We start from the raw sequence: 12,622 nt of genomic DNA, 5'->3' as shown, positions 1-12,622 counted from the left end.
GTTGCAAGGCTGAAGGGGGAGGGGGCACACCCTGGTTTATCGAGAAAAAATATTGCAGCGATATTGTAGAATACCTGTACAGAGAACACAACACCTGTTGTACTGAGAACATGACAAGTCACAGAGATATTGTATATCTCTGAACAGTGTGAGTAAAAGTTTTGCTGCATCTTGCCTTGGTCCTGCCCTGTGGCTGCCTCTCCCCCACAACTGACTACAGATAACATTTAAAAACTCTTCCAAGCAGCTTTGTGAGAGATTGTTGCACCTACAGTATTGTGGGAACTGCATACCCACCCTCTGTTCTGTTTTGACACTAAGCGATGTTGCTTACATATTCATCTTTGTGGTTTGGTCCTCTGTTTTGCACTGTATTTCACTTTACTTTCCTAATTTGTTTTTTTACATGTCATATGCAGTCTTTGTCTTCCTGAAGCCAGTGAAAATACACTGACAGTAAGTTTGTCTATTTTATATACACTTCACGTGACATGTCAGTGCAAAATCCCTCCATTGTTCCTGGATGAAAATTAAGTTTCTGCTGATAGCTAATTAACATGAAGATCTAAGAAAATGTAAAAACAGCAACTTTAAAAAAAAAAAAAAAAAGGTTAACATTTGTTTATGATTTAAAGTGAGAAAGTATTATTGCTCTCTCTAATGAAGAGGGAAAAATCAGGTGCAGAATGGTGAAAACTGGCAATTCAAAAAATATTGCTGATGTCTAGATTTAAAAAGAATATTATTTGTGTGACAGAGGGCGTGGTGACGCAGTGGGTTAGACCGGGTCCTGCTCTCTGGTGGATCTGGGGTTCGAGTCCCACTTGGGGTGCCTTGTGACAGACTGGCGTCCTGTCCTAGGTGTGTCCCCTCCCCCTCCAGCTTTATTCCCTCTGTTGCCAGGTTAGGCTCTGGCTCCCCGTGACCCCAAATGGGACAAGTGGAAAAAAATTATTTGTGTGGAACAAAGTAAATTGTCCAAAATTAGGACTGGACAATGGATAAGTGAACAAGTCAGGTGAATGCTGTGGCTTCAGAGTGTATTATTTTCCCATTGAAATTAATGGATATGAAGAGTTCCTTTTACTAATTAGCTTTTCAAGCAAGAACAAAGTACACTTGTTGAAAAGGGAAGGCTGTATTTTGAATTTAAATATCTTGAGATGTTCTTGATGCAAATGAGCAGCTTACTATGAAAGTTTAATGGTATAAATTACATTTGCTTGCTACTTGTAATACTGTAAAGGGAGCCTTCTGTATATAAGGGAAACCTGTACATGTTTGTGTCTTTGTTATACTTTTTGTTATGCTAAGTTACTGTATGTACCATGGCAGAATGTTTCAGTAAGAAGCAAGCATCTGAGTGTAATTTTAAATCACTCCTCAAAATTTGCATATTTTCCCAATGTTCCTGCAAGTTCCCTTCCCCTCTCTAAAGATACACTGTTTGGGTGAATTGTTGACTCGAAAATTGCCTGCAGTTTGTAAATCTCAGTCTGATTGCCATACAATGGGCTGGAGTACTGTCACGTTCTCCGCATCTGGCACATCTGCGACACCTGCCGTTCCCTGATGGGAACGACTATAAAGAGGGAAGCCGAGGAAGCCCAGATGCGGAACCTTGCTTTTGCCTCCTTGTTTCCCTGCGAACCATATTACTGAACGACCCATTCCGACATCGACCCTTTGCCTGTTTCTTCCTGACCACGTTCTTTGCCTAGCCCTTTCCACGACGTTTGCTGATCGCCTGACCCTCGCCTGCCCCACGACCACGATTATGGATTCTGATTCGGCTTCCGTGCACGTCGATCCAAACTCTCTGCACTTGAGTCCGTCCGCGCTACGCGCAACCGTGACAGAAGGTTCCGCCTGCTACCAGGACTCAGCAGAGTATGCGCACCTGCGTGCAGCGCTCGCCAAGCAAGGCAAGTTTTTGGGAACGCATTCCCAGTCATTGCAGCGCATACAAGAAATGGTCGACGGATTAATCCAGGTTCTCCAAACCGGTGGTATTCTCAACCCCGCCTTCCAGGGTGCACCCGCGACTCCTGCTGAGCCTGTCCCGCCCACACCCCCCGAGGCTTCGGGGACGGTCACAAAGATCGCGACCCCAGAGAGGTATGACGGTTCGCCAGATCAATGTCAGGACTTTCTGATGCAATGCGAGTTGGTTTTTGAATGTTCTCCGCGCATGTATCAGACGGACGCAGCAAAGATCGCTTTTGTCCTGCCGTTATTAACCGGTCCAGCCTGGGCGTGGGCCGCCGCTGGGTGGCGCACTCGCCCCAGAACCGCCTATGACATTTTCCGTGAAAAGTTCGAAGCGGTTTTTGACCACCCGCACGCGGGACGCGCGGCGGGTAATTATCTCATGCGTCTCACCCAGGGGAGTAGAAGCATGGCTGAGTACGCTCTTGAGTTCAGACCCCTCGCGGCCAAGAGTGGCTGGAACTCCCCTGCCCTCCTCACCTGCTTCTTCGAAGGGCTGAATCCCCGGATCCAGGACGAGCTCACATATAGGGGTGAGGAGGGGGACTTCGACCGGTTTGTGGAGACAGCCATCGCTATCGACAATCTTGGCCGAAGTCGCCAACCCCTGGGGACCAGCCCAGCGGAAGACCGGCTCAAGAAAGAGGAATGGAGACGGCGCCAGGTGGGGAGACTGTGTCTCTATTGTGGGTCCCCGGAGCATCTCCGTGCGGCGTGCCCCGAACGACCACCTCAGGGGATCTCCGCAGAAACGAAGCCAAGCCCAGGGGAGCACCGGGGACAGCTACGTCTGCCGGTGAGTCTTTCCTGGGGGGCCAGCCGGGTGCAGACGAACGCCCTCATAGATTCCGGAGCCGCGGGCTGTTTCATGGATGTAGGCTTTGCCCAAGCGCACCATGTCCCTATTAAAACATGTGAGGTCACCCTGAGTGTGAAAGCCATGGATGGTCAACCCTTGGGTGATGGGGTGGTTGATTCCCGGACGGCACCTCTCGTGCTCGAAACGAGCGCGTGTCACCACGAGAAACTCACCTTCTTTCTGATCCGAGCTCCAGACACCCTTGTCATTTTAGGTTACCCCTGGTTGGCACGACATGACCCCGTCTTTCAGTGGAGTACCAAGGAGCTGGTTTCTTGGGGGGGAGCCTGTCGCGCATCCTGCCTCACGCTTCCTTGCCGGGCAACGTCGGTGGAAGGTTTAGAGGGCCTTCCCCCGCCGGTCCTACCCCCGGACTATGAGGATCTACGAGAGGTCTTCAGCAAAGTCCGCGCCGCCAAACTGCCCCCTCACCGGTCCTGGGACTGCTCTATCGACCTCTTGCCAGGTACCACATCACCTCGGGGCCGGGTGTATCCCCTGTTGTTACCTGAATAACGGGCCATGCAGGAGTACATCAGGGAGGCCCTCGAAGCGGGCCTGATCCGGCCGTCAACATCACCAGCCGCGGCGGGTTCTTCTTTATCGGTAAGAAGGACGGGGGACTGAGGCCGTGCATAGATTACCGAGGGTTGAATGCCATAACGGTCAAGTACCCGCACCCCTTACCGTTGATTACCTCGGCGCTGGATGGGATCCATGGATCAACCTGGTTCTCAAAATTAGACCTCCGCAGTGCATATAACCTCATCCGGATCCGTGAGGGGGATGAATGGAAGACGGCCTTCTCCACTTCACTAGGTCACTACGAGTACAGGGTCATGCCTTTTGGCCTAGCTAATGCCCCCTCGGTTTTCCAAGCCTTTCTCAACCATGTGTTGGGCGATTTCCTGCATCACTGTGTCATCGTCTACCTAGACGATATCCTAATCTATTCGAAGACCCCAGAGCAGCACATCCAACAGGTCCGGGCGGTCCTCAGACGACTCCTGCAACATCGATTGTATGTGAAAGCAGAGAAGTGTGAGTTCCATCAACGCCAAATCTCCTTCCTGGGCTACATCCTGAGCCAGGGGGGAGTTTCCATGAACCCCAGGAAGGTGGGTGCAGTGACCTCCTGGCCTCGACCTACCACGGTAAGGGCGCTCCAGCGTTTCCTTGGGTTCGCCAATTTCTATCGGCGGTTCATACGTAATTTTAGCACAGTCGCCACACCCCTTACCGCGTTAACTGCAAGCAAAGACCGAAGACTCCCTTGGGGGGCGGAGGCGGAGAAGGCTTTCCAGGAGTTAAAAACACGGTTCACCTCCGCCCCAGTGCTGAAACAGCCGGACCCTTCTTTGCCATTTGTGGTGGAGGTCGACGCCTCCTCGGTAGGGGTGGGTGCAGTCCTGTCGCAGCGGCAAGGGGACCCTCCCAAGTTCTATCCCTGTGCCTTCTTTTCCAGGAAGATGACCCCTGCCGAACGGAATTACGACATTGGGAACCGGGAACTCCTTGCTATCAAGCTCGCACTTGAGGAGTGGCATCACTGGCTAGAGGGTGCAGTCAATCCCATCGTGGTACTCACAGACCACCGAAATCTGGAATACCTAGAGACCGCAAAACGGTTGAACTCCCGCCAGGCCCGATGGGCCCTGTTCTTCACCCGTTTCCGCTTTACTGTTACCTATCGACCAGGTTCCAAGAATGGGAAGGTGGATGCTTTATCGCGGGTTCATGACCCAGAACCACGGCCCCTCAACCCAGAGGAGATCCTACCCCAGGGATGCGTGGTGGGCCCGGTCCAGTGGCAATTCCTCCAGGACATCCAAGAAGCCCAGGACAGCGAGCCAGAACCGCCCGGGAGGCCAACTGACCGTGTGTATGTCCCCAGTTCCTTCCGCGCAACGGTGCTGAAATGGGCCCATGAGGCTCCAGAGGCCGGGCATCCCGGGATCCGACGTACCGTCTCCCTGGTCCAGGGACGGTTCTGGTGGCCTTCTCTGTCCGATGACGTCAGGGACTTCGTCCAGGCCTGTGCCACCTGCGCTCAGACCAGGACCATCCCCGAAAAGGCAGCGGGTCTCCTACAACCCTTGCCTACGCCGACTCGACCATGGACCCATGTGGCGCTGGATTTCCTAGTGGACCTACCGGTCTCAGAGGGTAAGACCGTGATCCTCTCCGTCATAGATCGTTTCTCCAAGGCTTGCAGACTGGTGCCCCTTCCAAAGCTGCCTACCGCTCTCAAGGTATCGGAGATTCTGTTCGAACAAGTATTTAGACTCTACGGACTCCCCGAAGACATTGTGTCCGATAGAGAACCCCAGTTCACCTCTCGGGTATGGAAGGCCTTTTGGGGCCGGCTCGGAGTAACGGTCAGCCTCACATCGGGATACCACCCGCAAGCCAACGGCCATGTAGAACGCTTGCAACAGGATGTTGCACGGTTTCTCCGAGCCTACTGCTCCCAAAAACCCCACCACTGGGCTCGCTACTTGGCCTGGGCAGAGTATGCCCACAACTCCGCGCCTCACACATCCACAGGTATGTCGCCCTTTCAGTGTGTGCTAGGCTACCAACCTGTCCTTTTCCCTAGTGAGACCTCTCCAAGTCCTGTTCTGGCTGTGGAGACATGGCATAAGGAGAGCACCCACGTCTGGAGGACGGTCCGGGCCCACCTGCTCCGCAGTGCGGAACGCCACAAACGTCAGGCTGACCGGCACCGGCACACCCTTTCGTTCTTGCCTGGGCAAAGAGTTTGGCTCTCCACCCGAGACCTTCACCTGAAGACCCCCTCCAAGAAACTCGGGTCCCGCTACATAGGTCCTTTCAAGGTAGTACGTCGTGTCACGCCGGTTACCTACCGCCTTCAGTTACCTCCTGACCTCTGAGTGCACCCAACATTCCATGTTTCCCTCCTGAAACCGGTTGGGGTGTCCTTACACCAGCCACCAGTGGAAACCACGCCACTGTTGACACTACCCCTCGCAGGGGACGATGTCTACACAGTCCGAGCCCTGCTAAACTCCCGCCGACGGAGAGGTCAACTGCAATATCTGGTCGATTGGGAGGGGTACGGTCCAGAGGAGCGTTCCTGGGTAGCTGCCTCGGACATCCTGGACCCCGACCTGGTGGTCGCTTTTCATAGGGACCATCCCGAGTGCCCGGTTCCGTGCCCCCGGGGGCGCCCTCCTTCCCGGCCCAGGGCGTCCAGAGCCGCCCGTGGAGGGGGGGGGTACTGTCACGTTCTCCGCATCTGGCACATCTGTGACACCTACCGTTCCCTGATGGGAACGACTATAAAGAGGGAAGCCGAGGAAGCCCAGATGCGGAACCTTGCTTTTGCCTCCTTGTTTCCCTGCGAACCATATTACTGAACGACCCATTCCGACATCGACCCTTTGCCTGTTTCTTCCTGACCACGTTCTTTGCCTAGCCCTTTCCACGACGTTTGCTGATCGCCTGACCCTCGCCTGCCCCACGACCACGATTATGGATTCTGATTCGGCTTCCGTGCACGTCGATCCGAACTCTCTGCACTTGAGTCCGTCCGCGCTACGCACAACCGTGACAGAGTACTATCCAGAGTATACCCTGTCTCATTTCCTGTTCTTTTTGGATAGGCTCTAGGCTGGCCTGAGCATATGATACAACTGTTTAATCAACAGAGAGTGTAATTGTGTGTATTTAAGACTTTACTAAAATGAAATGTCTACTATAAATCAATGAATAAGGGGTGGCAGTCATGTCTCTACTGAACTTTCTAGATAATTAAATAGTGGAGTTGTTTATGAATTGCCATAAATTATTGCTTTTGTAACATTTTTGACATTCTCATATTACATTTGTTAACTTGATTTTATGTGTTTTTCATGCTGGGACAATACTATCATAGAATCATTTTTACTCTTTTTACTCTTCTCAGCTCTGTGTGCAAGATCCTCTTGGTTTATTTGTTCAGGATGTCCAGTGTCATATTCAACGCCAGTGTCATCTTCTCTGCTAAGGCTTTTCTGGATGTCATTGTCTAGTACATTGTCATCCTGGTGCTCAAAGAATGCTGGATCATCCTGAGTGAGATACCTCTGGATTGTCTTCAACTCATTCCTTAGGAGCCTCACAGCTGTCAAACTAAAGAGAGGACACAAAGGAGATTGGACTAAGCGCAGATAAGTTCATCTGAAGGTGAAAGGCAAAGCTGAAACTCGTAGGGACAGATGAAGGGTCAGGCGATCAACAGCCAGAGTGCTAGTGAGCGTCCGAAGACGTAGCCTCACAACTGCAAACACACACACACATTTTCAGAACCGCTTGTCCCATACAGGGTCGCAGGGAACCGGAGCCTACCCGGTAACACAGGGTGTAAGGCCAGAGGAGGAGGGGACACACCCAGGACGGGACACCAGTCCGTCACAAGGCACCCCAAGGGGGACTCGAACCCCCAACCCACCAGAGAGCAGGACTGTGGTCCAACCCACTGCACCATCGCACCCCCCTTTTTCACAACTGCAAACAAAGTGTCAGAAATTCACTTGAGACCATCATATTGTTTGTGTGTGTCTTTTTTGACCTTAGAAAAATTGAAATATTTGCAAATGGTTGACCCTTTGCCCCTATGAGCTTTTTTGGAAAAATTGGGCTCATCTGAGTAACAAAGAAATAAATGTGAAAAAGTAGGAAAATATAAAATCCATATTTCTGTGACATGCATTCATGTGTTTGGTGAACATTTAGATATGAAAAGCACAAATATGCTTGCTATATCCATTCTTCTTATTTTTTAGAAAGTGGACAAAACTGTTCACCAGCCCTTTTCACATTTGTTTCACTGCAATCTTATCATTGCACAACTCTCCAATATGTCATTTCATCTTGACAATGTGAGATGTTTAAAGATACTCTTAAGGGCTTAAGTTGTGGTCGGCTGAAGAAAAGGGACTGGTGCTTTATTCTTAGCTGCGACTATTTCAGTTTTTGCTGTCTTCACTCTGAGCATCACGTACAAGTGTTTCTCACCAAGATGAGGTCTATTTCTGCAAAGACGAGTGTGTTTTCATCACAGGAAGTGACCTGGAGCAGAAGGCAAGATTTGCACGGGGTCTTTACGACTTGCAATACAGGGCTGTGTGCAAAAACCACAGAGCGAAGGGGTTGCGCTGAGGGACTAAGAACTTCTGATGTTCATGACATGTGCTGCTGAACAGAAATACACTGTCCATCTCTGAGAAGATATGGTGGAACAAGCAGAGAAACAGCAATTCTGCTCTTCCAGTATTTTTGAAGACCATAATATAATGTGCATCACCCTATCCCAGACTGATATACAACTCAGAGTAAATAAAAGTGCATCAACAATGGACACCAAGCTTTTCATGCAGACACAAAGCACAGCTTGTTTATCTTATACTAGTATATTGGTATCACTGGTATCACTCAGGAAAGGGGTTTTAAGAACCTTCTTGAATGCTAGGAGGAATTCAGTAGATTTGAGGGACAGAGGGACCTCATTCCACAACATCAGGACCTAGACAGTACTAATGAAATTTTGGTTTTGGCCCTCTTTACAAAGGTGGGATGTGGTGGTGCAGGTGGGTTTGGCCTGTGCCTGCTCTCTGATGGATCTGGGGTTTGAGGCCTGCTTGGGGTGCCTTGTGGCAGACTAGCATCCTGCCCAGGGTGTGTCCTCTCCCACATCGGCCCTGCGCCCAGCATTGGTGGGTAGGCTCTGGCTATCCGCAACCCCACTTGAGACATTGCCATTGCCTGTTTACCAAAGTGTATAAAACAAGGAGCACAGAACTCACACAATGAATTTAAAGAAATAGATTGTGCATAAGCATGTAATAATCTTACATCGGATACCATAGAAGTACAGACACTTTTTATAGTTTGTGAGTCTATACAGTGGGGGTGCAGTGGTGCAGCAGGTTTGGCCTGTGCCTGCTCTCGGGTGGGTCTGGGGTTCAAGTCCCATTTGGGGTGCCTTGCGATGGACTGTGTCATGTTCTGGGTTTGTCCCCTCCTCCTCCCCAGCCTTGTGCCCTGTGTTGCCAGGTTAGGCTCCGCTTTGCTGCGACACTGCTTGGGACAAGCAGTTTCAAACAGTGTGTGTGTGAGTCTACAGTGCTGTGAAAAAGTACAGCCCAGTTTCCAACTTTCTCTATTTGTGTAGGTTTGAACCCCAGTCCCACCAGAGAGCAGGCACAGGCCAAACCCACTGTGCAACCACACCACCACATCCTCCTCCCAAGATACATGGTAAAAATAATTATCAGGAAATGGAGAACACATAAAAAGATTTATTTTCAAAGAAAAGGTTCTCACCTAGGGTACGGTGGTGCAGTGGGTCTGGCCGGGTCTGAGGTTAGAGTCCTGCTTGGGGTGCTTTGCAATGACTTGGCGTCCCGTCCTGATTGTGTCCCCTCGCCCTCCAGCCTTAGGGCCTGTGTTGCCGGGTTAGGCTCTGGTTCGCTGCAACACCGCTTGCGAAAAGCGGTTTCAGCCTCTGTGTGTGTGTGTGTATGTGTGTGAATTCTCCGCCAAAGCTGAGCAGGTGAGCAAGAAGAAAACTTGTCAGGAAAAAACACAAAAACAGGTGTCAACAGGAAAGATTTGCAACATGTCATAACTGAGAGAGGGATAACTGAATCACTTATCAGTTGTTCTAGAATCCTACCAACTTGTGCTGTATGGTCATGTTGACAAAACAAAAATTTTTTGGTCTGAATGCCCAGTGCTTTGTGTGGCAAAAAAGAGCAAAGTTCATGATTTATAAAACACCATCAACCACAAAAACTGGGTGATGACAGCATGATTTTGTGATGATGTTTCACAGACAGGAACTGGTAGACTTGCCAAAATTGAAAATCCATCCATCCATCCACCTTCCTCCGCTTGTCCGGGGCCGGGTCGTGGGGGCAGCAGTCCAAGCAGAGTCCCCCAGACTTCCCTCTCCCCGCACACCTCCTCCAGTTCCTCTGGGGAAACCCAAAGGCGTTCCCAGGCCAGCTGGGAGACATAGTCTCTCCAACGTGTCCTGGGTCTGCCCCGAGGCCTCCTCCCAGTGGTACATGCCCGGAACACCTCACCAGGGAGGCGTCCAGGAGGCATCCGGAATAGATGCCCGAGCCACCTCAACTGGCTTCTCTCGATGCGGAGGAGCAGCAGCTCTACTCCGAGCTCCTCCCGGGTGACTGAGCTCCTCACCCTATCCCTAAGGGTGCACCCAGCCACTCTGTGGAGAAAACTCATTTCTACTGCCACCTTAACGTGGTGGAGGGGTTTGAGTGCCTGAATGATCTCAGGAGCTATGTTGCCTGGGGCTATATGCCCCTGGTAGGGTCTCCCATGGCAAACAGGTCCTGGATGACAGACGAGACAAAGTGTGGTTCAAAAGCCCCTTATGATGACTATTAAATAGAGGTTTTCGTTTACCCCACCCGGTATAGGGCCACCGGGGCCCCACCCTGGAGCCAGGCCTGGGGGGGTCTTGCATGCGAGCGCCTGGTGGCCAGGTCTATGCCCACGGGGCCTGGCCTGGCTCAACCCAAAGCCATGACGTGGAGCCGCTCTTCGGTGGGCTCACCACCTGCTGGAGAGCCCGTAAGGGGCCGGTGCGTTGTGATTTGGGCGGTGGTCGGGGCCGAGTGCTTAGCCGACCCAAACCTCGGGCGCCAACTCTGGTTTTTGGGATTTAGAATGTCAAAATAGAACATAAAATTCAGAAAAGATATGTTGTGATACTTGAATAAAATCTTGAATAGCCTGAAAAAGACTTGAAAGTTGGAGAGCTTCAGCAAGGCAATGACCTAAAATGCAAAACTAAAGCTACTCTTGAATGGTTTAAAAAAGAATCAAACTCCTTGAGTGACATGAAGTCACAGATTAAATCCCACAGAAAATCCATAACACACACACACACACGCTTTCAGAACCGCTTGTCCCATACGGGGTCACGGGGAACCGGAGCCTACCCGGTAACACAGGGCGTAAGGCCAGAAGGGGAGGGGACACATCCAGGACGGGACGCCAGTCCACCGCAAGGCACCCCAAGCGGGACTCGAACCCCAGACCCACCCGCGAGCAGGACCCGGTCCAACCCACTGCGCCACTGCGCCACCGCCCCCCCCCCAATCCATAACACATAACTGAAATTTTTAGTTTTGTATTTTTTGCAGAAGGGGGTGCAGTGGCGCAGTGGGTTGGACCACAGTCCTGCTTTCTGGTGGGTCTGGGGTTCGAGTCCCGCTTGGGGTGCCTTGCGATGGACTGGCGTCCTGTCCTGGGTGTGTCCCCTCCCCCTCCGGCCTTACGCCCTGTGTTGCCGGGTAGGCTCTGGTTCCCCGCGACCCCGTATGGGACAAGCGGTTCAGAAAACGTGTGTGTGTGTGTGTGTGTGTGTGTGTGTGTGTGTGTGTGTGTGTGTGTGTGTGTGTGTGTATTTTTTGCTTACTTTTGTAAGAAAATGTTAAGTATATTTTGTTAGCCATACAAAAACAACAAAAAAAAAGTTAATTCACAAATATTGCATACTTTAAAAGCAATGTCAGCCCATTAATCTTATTGGCTGTTCTCATTCTCTGTCTTCATTCTAGCAGAGTTCAATAGTGTAACCATGGCTCTCTTCACTTTGCTTCTTCCACTGAGTAAGTAATACTGTTTTTATTATATACCCTTTACATTAATTTATAACTCTAACTTAGGACTTTGTACTGATATTACAATAAGTATGTTTGTATAAAAAAATTAAAGTACTTGTAAAAGCAAATAAATAACAGGAAGAAAATATTTGAAATGTAAAAAAAAATTAAACAGAAGATTGAATGAAAGCTGCTGCTTTCCACTTTTTGCAGCTTTATTCCAGCTTGGAGTGATGACATCTTTTTCAGGTATTTTAAATCCCTTTTATTCACATGTGAAATTCATGCACTGTTTCTGAGTAAATGAAATAAATTTCATCTATACAGAAAAATTTATTTAAGAGAGAGCTCTGTTTAAATGTAATGCAATTTCTGTTTAGATGACTGCACACATACAGTTATGACCCCAATTATTGAAGTGCCTGAAATAATCTACATATCTGAAGAGGAACAGATTCGCTGTGAAGCCCAGAATGGAGATTACTGTCTTTTCTACAAACACCCCAGTGAAATTCCGTTCATGAAAATGCAATATAACAGTCAATATAAAGTTTGTCTCTACCATATATCTAGAAAAGATTTTGTAGAAGAAATATCTCTCTGGGCTGAAACAGAAGTGTTTCTAAACTGTGCTGTTGGACTGAACTCTAGACCAAAGTGTATCTCAAAGCACAGTGAGATGAAGAAAATGGTGGTGAAAGGTAAATTGTCTTTACTCTTTAAAAAATTATAAACCTGGAAAAAGACTGTTTTAAAAACTATATTATTCTGTTATACTCATAGGTCATTTGTAAAACAACATTATATAATACACATGTTTATTACTCAGAGGTAATTTTTTTCTATTTATAAAATGACTACAAAGTTGCCATAGCTAATTTACATTTACAAAGGCTACGTGAGCTCACAAATAACTGAATCATTATTTTTTACGGAAATAGTAATATTTCACAAATTTTGTAGCCCTATTACCACCTGAAGAAACAAAAGCTGGTATGTCGCTATCTATGTATTTTTTGTTTTTTTAAATTGATTTTTATATTTTAATATGACCTACAAATTCACTATTATAATTTACTGTTATAAGCTCTGTCAGTGTCACTGGTTTAACCAATACAGTTAAGATGAAATG

At 49.1% G+C, this 12,622-nt stretch overlaps 1 long non-coding RNA gene across 1 annotated transcript; it reads left to right on the top strand.

The window, feature by feature from the left end:
• The first annotated feature begins 11,449 nt into the window (after positions 1-11,449).
• Positions 11,450-12,001, top strand: LOC108923622 (uncharacterized). The gene is made up of 3 exons (XR_001965239.1): positions 11,450-11,496; positions 11,704-11,739; positions 11,871-12,001. It is a non-coding gene; the product is annotated as an uncharacterized LOC108923622 (long non-coding RNA).
• Positions 12,002-12,622: the final 621 nt, after the last annotated feature.

Source organism: Scleropages formosus, chromosome 6 (genome assembly GCF_900964775.1).
Source record: "Scleropages formosus chromosome 6, fSclFor1.1, whole genome shotgun sequence".
Classification (NCBI taxonomy): Eukaryota; Metazoa; Chordata; class Actinopteri; order Osteoglossiformes; family Osteoglossidae; genus Scleropages; species Scleropages formosus.
This window is presented reverse-complemented; position numbering and strand designations above follow the sequence as displayed.